This window comes from Magnolia sinica, chromosome 5 (assembly GCF_029962835.1).
Source record: "Magnolia sinica isolate HGM2019 chromosome 5, MsV1, whole genome shotgun sequence".
Taxonomy (NCBI): domain Eukaryota; kingdom Viridiplantae; phylum Streptophyta; class Magnoliopsida; order Magnoliales; family Magnoliaceae; genus Magnolia; species Magnolia sinica.
In genome coordinates, this window is record NC_080577.1 from 74,885,264 (window position 1) to 74,898,543 (window position 13,280).

A 13,280-nucleotide genomic window follows, 5' to 3' on the forward strand; every position below is an offset into this window, starting at 1 on the left:
AAAAGTGTGCAAATGACCCCTGGGCCCTGGTATACTTAGCTTCGATCCAAAGGGCGACTATTTCTAACAAACAGGGCTATAGGGAGGTCCATTACCCACCAACATTGTAGGGTAAGCTCCCTTGGATTTATGCCAGGATGTGATTTTGGTGCGATTGGATAAGCAGATCAACCGTGGAAGACCCATGTCAGATCAACTGTTGCTCTGACTTGATCAGGGCCATAAGTATATGGATGTGCAGGGAAATTTTCTTTTCCCATGGGTGAAGTTTGGTCAGAAACTGACGGTCTGAAATCCTTAATTTCGTGCGTGAGCGAATGGCCCCATTTCACTTAAGTTTCAATACGTTTTCTAAAGATATTCGCGTTTCTCATATGTAAGGCCCGTGTCCTAGTCCATACCGTTCCGTTGGCTTCCACAGACCTTTCGCTCAAATTCTGGCAATCCTCGACCTGTATCTGATGTTTACGCGTTAACCTAAGCCGGGTCCCACACACCAACGTTGGCTCAATCCAAAACTTGTATCATAGCGACCGCGCCGTCGCCGCGGTTCCAACGCTGTGACTCGCGCACCGAACCGATACTTAGGTTAAAAGATGTGGGCCTGCGATCGTTCTGAAGAAACGTCGCGCGTTGCGAATTTTGAGGAAATCTCTACGATATGTCCCATCAATCAATCAATCAATCAATGTCAAGTACAACCATACCTCAAGTACAACAATCCATCCCTACCTTTTCAAAAGTCCACTCTCTCTCTCCCCTCACCATTCCTCTTTTTCCCCATTTCCAACCACAACCATACCTCCCATCACCTTTTCCTTACACCCACCACTCCATCCATCCCTTTTATTATTCTTTTCTCTCATTTCTTAAAGATCTCCCAAGCAACCCAAAATTTCTACACGTCCCAAGCCTTCCCAACTCTCCCAAGATCAACAAATGTGGCCCACCCTCTCATCTCTCATCCCCACCATCAAGGCCTCATCATCCACCATTAAACGTTAAGTATATGTGCATATAAGCCTAAGGGAGCAAGGAGAAGGCCTAGAGGCGGGTGATCCACCATTAATTCTCTCTTTAAGGGGCCCACTTATGATGGGACCCACCTGATGTATGTGTTTATGATTAAAGAGGGGCCCATAGTGGCGGGGTCCCTCCACTCCACCGATCTCTCTCTATTTCTCTCTATTTCTCTCTCTCTCTCTCTCTCTCTCTCTCTCTCTCCTTTCATTGTGATGGTGTGGATCCCACCAATATGTATTATATCTACCCCATCCATCAACATCAGACGGTGTGACCCACCCTATTGCAGGTGATGATCCACACCATCCACTGTTTAGATGGACCCAATACACCCTTCTTTATATATATTATATTTTATATAATATATATATGATATATATAATATATTATATATTGTATATATATAATATAAGATATATATTATATATGTATATACATGCAGGTGGGCCACGTGCATGTGGAGCCCCACCATGATGCCTGTGTTTGCACCGTCCAGCGTCCCTGGATGCTGGACATGAGTGGGCTAACATGGACTACATGTACTGACAGGGTGTGTACGTACAAGCTAACAAAAAAAGGGGGCTTTTTAGGTGGGCTACTTAGGTAGGCCCTACCTTGATGCACAAAGTCAAACCACACCGTCCATTCCATTCTCCAGCTCACTTTAGGCGTTGAGCCGAAAAATGAAGCCATTCAGATTATCTGGCGGGCCATAGTGTCGAGAATAGGGGTTCTTACCATTAAAATGCACCTTGAAGTTTTCCATACGCCAAAGTACCTCGGATATTGGACTCATTTAGCCTGTAATGAGCCGTAGGATCCAATGGTTGGAGTGGATCTGACCGATGCGGGCCCCACCTGTGAAAAACTGTGAGAAAATGTTTTTTTTTAAAAAACAGAGAAAGGAAGCAGCCGTTGTTGCTGCTGCTGAGGACGCAGTAGCGTCCTGCGCTGGCAGGCGGGCGGACAGGCTGGACCCACGGTCCAACCGTGGGCCCCACCATGATGTGTGTTTTATACATCCACGCTGTCCATTTGTTGGCCCCCCTCCCTGGCTGTGGCCACCCAAAAATAAACCATATCCAATGTTCAGGTGGCCCACGACAGAGGAAACAGTGGGTTTGAATGTATACCATTGAAACCCCTTTTTGGGGTCAAAAGTTTTGGATCAAAATGAAATTTGTTTTTCCTCCTCAATCCAGGTCCACGTGACCTTATGAACAATTTGGAAGCAAATAAATATTACAGTGGGCCCCGTGGTCCACATGACCTTATGCACAGGTTGGATGCAACTAAACATTATGGTGGGCCCTGGTCCACATGACCTTATGAACATATTGGATACATATAAACATTACAGTGGGCCCAGGTTGGGTGGAAAATAAACATTACTGTGGGCCCCAGGTCTGAGTTACCTTATCAATGGGTTGGATGGAAAATAAACATTATGGTAGGCCCCACATGGGACCTACTTATGTATGTATTGTAATCCACACCCTTCATTAGTGTGGGCCCCACCATGATGCAGTGTTTCATCCAAACCATCCAATCATTTTGAAAATTATTTAAGGCCATGCGATGAGGCCCATCTTGGCATATTTGTGGGCTGTTCATTGAGGCCCACTTTGATTTGTATAAGGCCCACCTTAAATTGTATAAGGCCCATTGTGTGTGTGCAAGGCCCATGGGTTATGGCCCATTGCAATGTACATATGGCCCGTATATGAGGCCCATATGATTAAGCCCATCTTAATGTAGTTATGGCCCATCCACTGATATATATATATATAAGGCCCATGTTATGAGGTCATTTGATGTATTAGAGGCCCAATAGGACGTACATAAGGCCCATTGTAGTGTGATTCCACCATGGTATATGTGTTGATTTTATAGCGGGCTATACCTTGGGAGCAATGATGGTTTGATGTCCACATTGTAAGGATGATGTTGGTTAAATGTCCGCATTGTCACTCTCTCCGTAGGGCCCATTAATAGGCCAATACTTGTAACGTATAGGCCGTCTAGATCCATCTTCGTTTTGATCAGAGCCCACCACCACATAACATGTATAGCATAGATCCATGATTCATGATCACACGCATCATATGTATGCCTAATATGAGAAGTGACTGATCATAGCATATGCCTTCGGGCAGATCGTTTATGAGCTCCCTAATAGGCAGAGTCACCCCACATGAGGGTTCGGTCACGCAGGATTGTTGCATTTCTAATAGTGTGATTCATACACTTGCATTTGTGTGATTGTGATTATTGTATGCCCTAGTGATACCAGGGCCATAGCCTCCACAGACACATCGTGGGTGGCTGGATTAGATACCGGAAATAATGTTACTAAGCATCAGGGCGCCATAGATGTCCCTAGGTGAAAATCCCTAAACCCGATGGTACCAGAGGATGACTCTAACGTTAAGACCGAGTGGATATATGAGCGCACGAGGGCCGAATACTAGGAGGCCGTGTCTCCCACTGTGTTGTGGTCGGTTGGAAAGGGGTGTGGCCTTACTCGCCCGAGGGTAGGGGGCAATACTAGACTGAGTTTGACCAGCTTGTGAATGGGTCCACTATCGACATGTCGGATAGGTATTGGCAGACTATTCGCCAGGCGGATAGTGAGGTTTCTTACGCTCACTTGGACTGTGCGGCTAGGAGAGCGGCAGTGCCACTTGGAGTGTACTAAAACCCGGTGATTATCCAGAATGAGAATTGTACTGATATATGATGAGGATTGGCATGCTTGAGTTGCATCTCGCATCGTATGGCCGTGTTATGGACGATAGCATTCATATCTTGCACCGCATAGCCTTGGTACGGCTGATTGCATTCATGTACTCATCACCATGATTCCACATTACTCTGACCTTGCACTCTGAGCACGCTTATATTGCGCACACACTTACACCACCCTCTAAGTTTTCTATAAGCTTATGCACGATTGATGTATGCAGGTGACGCCAGGACACAACCGTAGCCTCGTCAAAGTTAAAGCGTGCAGTCGAGCTTTTGGAGTTTTCGTTATTTGCATTATCTTGTATTTCCTTTCAGACGCATTGTACTTAAAAGTTTTTGATCATAGTGGATTTTGTGATGGTGTTCTTGTGGTTATTGTTCATGGGTTATGCTTATGGTTATGCGCGTTATAAATTAAATTGATATTAGAAATCCTCTTTGTAGAATCCCAGGATCGGAACCTCGTAAATGGGTGCTGGGAGCCGAGAATGGGGTTCTACGGAGGCTGTCGGTGCCAGATTCGGTGATCGGGAATTTTGTGAGCCCAGTTTTCGAGTTCGGGTCATGACAGAAGTTGGTATCAGAGCATAACTTGAGAATAACCGAGAACAACATCACATGTTTGCTATGAGTTTAGGATGATTAGGTTCCGGGTGCGTAACCTTTCGTTTGAGTTCCCTAACGTGCGATTCTCAAGGTTGATTAGCGTCATTGTTCTTTCCTATAAGACATGCCACCCAGGAGACCGACCCGAGCGCACCCCACTCCTCCACCTGAGGCTCCAGTTTTCCCACCTGTGCCTCCTATTCCACCGCCAGAGATCCCTTCTCCCCTGCCTGAGGATGACGTTCCTCCACCTGATGCCGGTGCTGATCCAACCGTGCCTGTGAGTGTCTCGCAGTTACAGCAGATGTTATAGGCTGTGACTGCTGCGCTTTAGGGGCAAGGCAGGCACCCAGTTATTTCTCCAGCCCAGGCCGAGTAAGAGCGCGTGAGTGCCATTCTTTGAAAGTTCAAATAGCTTAATCTCTTGCATTTTCAGGGCGAGCCAGATCCGACTGTAGCCGAGAGATGGAACCCCAATGTGGAGAAGATCTTCGATACCATGTCATGTACGACCGAGCAGCACGAATCTGGTTGGCTATATTTCTTTTCTACGGTGAGGCCGAGCACTAGTGGACCTCCGTTACCAGCATCGCAGGACCTGATTATGTCTGGACATGGGATGACTTTATTGACCGATTTGAGGAGCAATACTTCCCTAACCACATAGGACGTCAAAGAGCACTGGAGTTCGAGACTTTGGTGGAGGGGAACATGACCGTGGCGCAGTACGCAGCCCGTTTTATGGCGCTATCGAGGTTCGTGCCATATATGGTTGATGATGAGGGGCAGAAGACTCGCCGTTTCGAGAACAGCTTACGTTACGGTCTTCGAGGCCATGTGATTGGGCACAAGCTCCTGACTTTTCAGGTAGTAGTGCGAAGGGCTTAGATTTATGAGACTGAGTGGGCTGGCTCGCAGTGCGATCGAGATCAGAGGAGAGGACAGAATCGGAAGAGGCAGGCCCCCTCTAGTAGCTCCCAACAGCATCGATGGGCATAGAGGTATAGGAGCCACCCAGCTGCTAGAGCACCAGTAGTACCTCCAGCGTCACCCTAGTAGCCATTTAAAGGGACCTGTTTTGAATGCGGTGGGACAGGGCACCACTTGTCTGAGTTCCCTCGCCCTCATCTACATCCGTCGAGAGCACCACAACAGCCTTCACAGAAGCAGCCGAGGGCATCGCAGCAGCCTTCAGCGTAGCAGCGACCACAGCCACCTAAGCCACCGAGGCCCCATCAGCAGCAGAGACAGCAACACAGGCCGCCGCAGAGGCAGCAGCAGCACCAGGGACCTCAGAGGGGACAGGCACCTCCCTAGCCAGCTCAGGCCAGGTTTTACACGGCTCAACAGGATCTGCAGTCATCTGGAGGAGTCATTGAGGGTATTCTTTCCATCTCCGCATATATCGCACGTGTACTGTTTGATTCTGGTGCATCGCATTCATTCATGTCCGAGGATTTTTGTCATTCGACTGGATTATCGACAGAGTCTTCTCGTGAGGGGTTGACCATATCGACGTCCTTGGGGAAGACCACAGTATTAGGCCATTTCTATTTATCTTGTCCGGTTCTGGTTAGTGATATCTTTTTGCCCGCCGATTTATTTGTGTTGCCGATGTCAGATTTCGACGTCATCCTAGGCATGGATTGGCTTGCCGAGTACCACACCGTGTTGGACTGTTTTGCGAGGACCGTCACATTCTCTATACCCGGCCTATCACAGTTCCAGTTCATTGTCGAGCCCAGAGGAGAGTCGTTGTCTTGCCTCATGTCCTGCATAGTTGAGAAACCCGTTGCCTTATGTATCGATCAGTTGCCGGTAGTCTGTGATTTTCCCGACGTGTTCTAGGAGATTCTGGGATTGCCGCCGCGCCATCATATTAAGTTCCAGATTGATCTGTGCCTGGTACCGCACCTATCTTGAAGGCCCTGTACCGTATGGTACTAATGGAGTTGCGTGAGCTGCAGCGACAGTTGGACGAGTTGCGTGAGTTGGGATTTATTCATCCGAGCAGTTCACCTTAGGGAGCACCGGTACTCTTCGTTAGGAAGAAGGATGGCTCGTTGAGGCTCTGTGCGGATTACCGCGAGCTCAACCGGGTCACAATTAAGAACAAGTACCCGCTCCTGAGGATAAATGATCTATTTAATCATCTGCAAGGTGCACAGTTCTTTTTAAAGATTGATCTACGTTCTGGTTATCATCAGATTCATGTCCGAGAGGACATCCGGAAGACGGCTTTTAGGCCGCGTTACGGTCATTTTGAGTTTTAGGTCATGTCCTTTAGACTGACCAATGCTCCCGTGGTCTTTATGCAGTTGATGAACGAGGTCTTTCGTCCATATCTCGATCAGTTTGTTGTAGTCTTCATCGATGACATTCTGATATATTCAAGGACTCGTGAGGATCATATGCAACATCTGGAGATCGCTTTGCAGACCTTCCGTGCCCACCAGCTATATGCGAAGCCAGAGAAGTGCGAGTTCTGGCAGGGGGAGGTGAGATTCCTCGGACAAGTGGTGACGAGGTGAAATGGCCAAGCTAAATGTCCTAAAGGGGGGGTGAATAGGACTATGCCAAATTTTAAGATAAATACAATGGAAATATAGAAAGATAGAACTGAATAAATAAATCAATTCACACTGCTGAATGCTAGCTCAAAATATTGATAGTTCTAAGGACAACCATACACCATAAAAATGGCAGGGCAACCTTACTAGAACAAATAGAGAAACTGAATCTCAAAGTAATAAAGAGATAGCAAAAATATAATGCTGAAATGTAAATCTAAATTATTACAACATTCCCCACTGTGATTGAAATGTAAAATTTACAACATTCACATCCCCACTTACATTCCACAATTCTGAATGATAAAAGATAGGAAATATAAATCACATATCCACAACACAGAATTATAGTGGTTCGCCCGTGTGTTCACCAACTGTTAAACAACAACCACACAGAATGCTACTCCACTCCTAATATCCTCACGTAGGGGATATTAGCGTTCACTATCAAATAGGTTTTCACAGGTTCACCCAAAACCTTCACAATTGTGTCTTTTTCAAAGGGCTTACACAATTCAAAAACCCTCACTTTTGAGTTTTCTAGCTCTCCTTAGATAACCAACAACTTTGAGATTTTTCTGGCTTAACCTCAAACAAAACCAAACAATGTAAATTACATAAATTGTAAAATACCTAATTTTCTCCTTCGTTGTAGCAGCCCAGAAGAACCAAGTCGGAGTAAAGATTTGAATGTCAAAGTTCAATGTCCAATACTCACTTTATAATGGTTCTAGGTTCTAATAGATTTTAAATTAAAACAAAAGGGCTAGCTCTAATTGATTTTGATTCCAGAAAAAGGAAAACAACAATTCCTCTTTTCAAATTAGATTGGAATACAAGAAACAAAATCAATTAAGAAAGTTAAAGAAAGAAAATATTAAATATGCACACTTAGCTTATATGGAGCACCGACTTATCTCTCAGAAGGCTGAATTAATTTAGCTTGAAGTTCTTTTTTTTTCCATATATAATTCTGAGATTCGTGCTCTATTTATAGGTGAGCAAATCACGCCTTCGATTGGTCTAAGGACCTCTATGACTGGTCGTAGAACCAACAGATATTTGAAAATTTGGGCGCGATAAGATTTGGCAGATTCATGACTGGTCGTAGGTTTCCTTCGACTGGTCGTTGGTCTCCTTCAACTGGTCATAGGATCCCTTCGACTGGTCGTAGGTGGCCAAATTTCAACACTGTTCTTTGAGTTGTAGGTCTACGACTGGTCGAAGATGCAGTCGATACTCTTCCTACGACTAGTCGAACAGTCCCCAGGACTAGTCGAAGCCTAACAGAAAATTTTTGATTTTTGTAACAAACTTACGACTGATCCAAGAAATGTTTAGACAGGTCGAAGCAGTGCTAGGACTAGTCGAACAAAGTCCAGGACTAGTCTTAGAACAGACCAAACTCACTTATATAAAACATATGAATTATATATCCAAAATGGCCTACTCTAAAGGTCAACCTAAGGTCAGTCATACCTCAATAGTGAAGTAAGGGCATTGAAACTTTAGAGACGAGTGACCTTTGAAAGTAATGGAGCTTGAAGTCTTGATGTCGTTTAAACTTGAGAGCTTTTTGAGATCTTGAGATTGAACTTGAAAGCTTCTTGAGATCTTGAGGTTGAACTTGAAAGCTTCTTAAGATTCTTGATTTGTGAATAGTGCTTGCCAACCTAAGTTGATCTTGAGTAGAGCATTGTTCTTCACAGATGCAAGCTTCATAACAGTGTCTTTAGCACCACAAATTTGACAACACAAAGGGCTATAAACTATGGCAGTTACAATCTCCCCCTTTATCAAATTAGTGATAAAACACACTTTCAAGATATGTTACATAACACAGAATATCTGATTAAAGAATCATGCACCGGTTGTTATCAACCGGCATCCTTCAGACTTGTAAATCAATATTATTCAATATACTGTCCACCTCTGCACACCTCTGCTCACACCTCTGCACATACTCCCCCTAAGTAACATACTCCCCCTGAGTAACATACTCATAAAACACCTCCTCATGACAACATCCATATCCATAACATATCCATACTCCTCCTTTTTGTCACAATAGGACAAAGGAAACACAGAACAGATGGCTGAGGAGAAATAATCAATGAGAAATATGAGAGGTGACTCATTAAGATATGAGAGCATAGCATAAGCAACACATAATTCATAGACTGAGCTAAGTTAAAGAGAGTGACAAACTCAAAACTAGTTAAGAGTACTAAAGTTATTACAGACCAGTAATCTTAAAAATACTAATCTAAACCCAGATGAAGGAGCAGGAATGGAAGGATCAAATTGATGCATGCCTTTGTTCAAGCACCTAAGATATTTGCACATATATTTGAACTGTAAATCATGGGCAACAGACATGTTTTCCATCTTAACATTTAGATTCTCAACTTTATCTTCCAATGCACTCAGATGTGCATCAAATGAAGAAGGGTCAGAATTTGGATCATTTGTAGAATCAAACTCAAGTTCTTCAAAAATATCATCCATGTTAATATCATCAGGAGGAAGATCACCAGCTTCTTCCTTATGTTCAGCTTCAGCACTGCCAACACCATCACCTTAGCCAGGAAGGAAATCCAGCTTCATCTTATTGATATTGGAATTGTTAAATATCAGATGATGGATAGGGGCCTCTCCAACCGGCATGTCGACTGACATATGTGTAGCCAACACAGTCATCAAATATCTAAAAGGAATGTCACTATGACCAGGATGGAGTCAAACTGAATGATGAAGTGACAAATCAAGGATGGTAAACAAATGTTAACACCTCTGACAACAGAATGAAGAATACGAACCATGAAGGACGCCAATTCAGATTTATTACCCAACCGAGGATATAAATTAGACGCAAAGATTTTGTGAAGAACTCTGTATTTGGGTAATAAATACTGGGAAGCGCATTCCCTTTATGCATCCATTGTACATCCAAATCGCATAAGTCCTTAGTCAGCATACATTTTTCAGTGATAGAGGGTTTATCAGATAAAGTATGGATGGGAATACCCTCATCATTCACTGGAATATCCATAAGGGGTGAAATCAAATGACGATCAACTTCAAATGGCTCTTCTCTTGTGGAGATAGAAAAAGTTAAATTTTCTAGTGAGAAAACACATATGCATGCAAACATGGATTGGGCAATGGACCGGTATGCTGGCCCACCCCAAAGCAATAAGTTATTCCAACCTACGGATTGTAGTATAGGAAAAATATCAAAAGGAGCAACATGATTAATATCAACTGGATGCTCAACAATAACATTATGCAATCTGATGTCCTGAACATAAGATGGATTGTCCACAGGAGCCCTAAGATGACGCTTAGTGATAGAGGCCGATCTAGAAGAAGAAAACGAACCACAGGACGTTGATTTTCTTCCTCTAGAAGCCATATGCAATAAGGATTTCAAGAATATAAAGAGTTGCAAAGGATTGAGAAAAGGGTGTTCTCAAATCAGATTTTTTAAAAGAAAAACCCCAAATCTCAACTAAATTCGAAATAGACAACTCCAAGTGAGAAATAGAAGCAATCTAGACATAAATCTACAAGCAAAATGCAAATGGAGCACTAACCTTGAAGATTTTGGAAGATGGGTTCGACTAGTCGTGTGTCAGCTCGTTGGAGAGTGAAGTTGAAATGAAGAAGAAGATGATTTCCCCCAAATTTTAAGTGAATCCACACGATTCACGACTGGTCGTGGATATACACGACCGGTCGTAGAACGACTGGTCGTGGATACTCACGACTGGTCAAGAACAGGCCAAAAAATCTGATTTTTGCATATTTTTTAAGATTTGAAAACTAAACTAGCAAATATATACACTATGATACAAATAGGCATAATTAATCATTTTAAAATGTACATGCTAAGATCAAATTTCATTTTGTTAAACCTTCTTTTGTCGAGCGGTTTAGTGAAAATATCAGCACGTTCATTCTCGGCAGGGATATATTCCAAAGATATAACCTTTTCTTCAACTAATTCCCGAATATAATGAAATCTAATAATAATGTGCTTAGTACGAGAATGTTGAATTGGAATTTTTAAAATATTTATGGCACTGAAATTATCATAATATAATAACATAGAATCCTGTTTAATTCCATAATCACTTAACATACATTTCATCTAAACAAGCTGTGTACACGCATTACCAGCTGTGATATATTCAGCTTCAGCTGTTGAAAGTGATATAGAACTTTATTTCTTGCTAAACTAAGAAACTAAACAGTTTTCGATATAAGAACAACCACCACTAGTTGATTTTCGATCATCAAGATTACCAGCCCAGTCAGCATTCGAGTACCCAGCTAATTGAACACTAGTCTCATGAGGATACCAGAGATCAAGATTAACAGTACTTGTGACATATCGTATAATCCGCTTGACAGCAGTCAAGTGCAACTCTTTAGGTTCAGACTGATATCTAGCGCAAATACCAACACTTAGAGCGATATCAGGTCTACTAGCAGTTAAATACAATAGACTACCAATCATACTTCGATATAATTTCGGATCCACATTTTTACCTGCAGAATCTTTTGAGAGTTTCAAGGTTGTACTCATAGGAGTATCAAAGTTCTTACCATTCTTAAATCCAAATCTCTTAATCAAGTTCATAGCATATTTAGATTGAGAAATGAACATTCCATCAGGTTTTTGTTTTACTTACAACCCGAGGAAATAATCAATTCCCCAACCAAGCTCATTTCAAACTGAGATTTCATCAAATCTGCAAACTCAATAGTCATGTCAGTACAGGTAGATCCATAAATGATATCATCAACATAGATTTGTACTAATAAGATGTGATCCTTATGTTTTTTAATAAACAGAGTTTTATCAACACATCCCATTTGAAAATTATGGCTTAATAGAAACTTTGTTAGTTTCTCATACCATACCCTAGAGCTTGTTTTAAAACGCAAAGTGCTTTTTTAAAACGATACACATGATCAGCATTTTTGGGGTCTTCAAAACTCATTGGTTGTTCAACATAAACTTCCTCATGCAGATCGCCATTTAAAAATGCACTTTTCACATCCATTTGGTAAATCTTAAACTTTCTAAAACACGTAATGGATATAAAGAGTCTGATTGATTTAAGACGTGCTACTAGTACAAAGGTTTCATCATAGTCAATACCTTCAATTTGAGTGTAACCTTGTACCACTAGTCTAGCCTTATTTCTAATTATATTGCCAAGTTCATCAGACTTATTTTTGAAAATCCATTTGGTTCTAATGATGTGTTTATCTTTAGGTCTAGGTACGAGATACCAAACATCATTTCTCACAAATTGGTTAAGTTCTTCCTGGATCACAACAATCCAGTTTTCATTAGCAAGAGCTTCTTTTATGTTAGATGGTTCTATCTGAGATGTAAAACATACGTAATTGCATATATCCTCAAGTTGTCTATGGGTACGAACACCAGTGAGAGGGTTTCCAAGAATCTGTGTGGTTGGATGATCTTTAATAGTCCTCAGTTCAATATCAGTCTGAATAGATGAAATATCAGATTTATCAATTACTAGTACTTCATCATTATCTGAATTTGAGACTGGTGTGTTTAAGTGATCATCAATGACCACATTGATGGATTCTTGAATCACACCGGTCCTTTTGTTCAGAACCCTATTAGCTCGAATGTTTAAAGAGTATCCTAAAAAGATCCCTTCATCACTCTTCGTATCAAACTTTTCCAGATGTTCACGATCTCGTAAAATATAGCACTTGCTACCAAAAACTCGAAAGTATTTGACAGTAGGCTTTTTATCGAACCACATTTTGTAAGCCGTTTTATTATTACCTTTACTAGTGTAAACCCGGTTAATAATATAGCAAGCTGTATTGACTACTTCAGCCCAAAATTCTTAGAGAGCTTCATACTATTCAACATGACATTAGCCATTTCTTGAAGCACTCTATTTTTCCTTTCAACTATACCATTTGTTGTGGAGTTTTGGGCACTGAGAATTCATATAATATTCCCTGGTCGCTACAGAACTTCTCAAAACTGCTATTTTCAAATTCAGATCCATGATCACTACGAATCTTACTGACTTGAGAATATTTTTCAGTTTGAATCCTTTTGAGAACCTTTTTTACTTCTTCAAGGGTTTCTGATTTGTCCCTTAAGAAGACAACCCATGTATATCTAGTAAAGTCATCTACTATTATTAAAATATATCTTTTGCCACCTCGACTTTCCATCCTGGTAGGTCCTACTAGATTCATATGGAGAAGCTCGAATGGTCTTGATGTGGTATTGGAATTCACCTTTTTGTCTGAGTCCCTTGTTTGTTT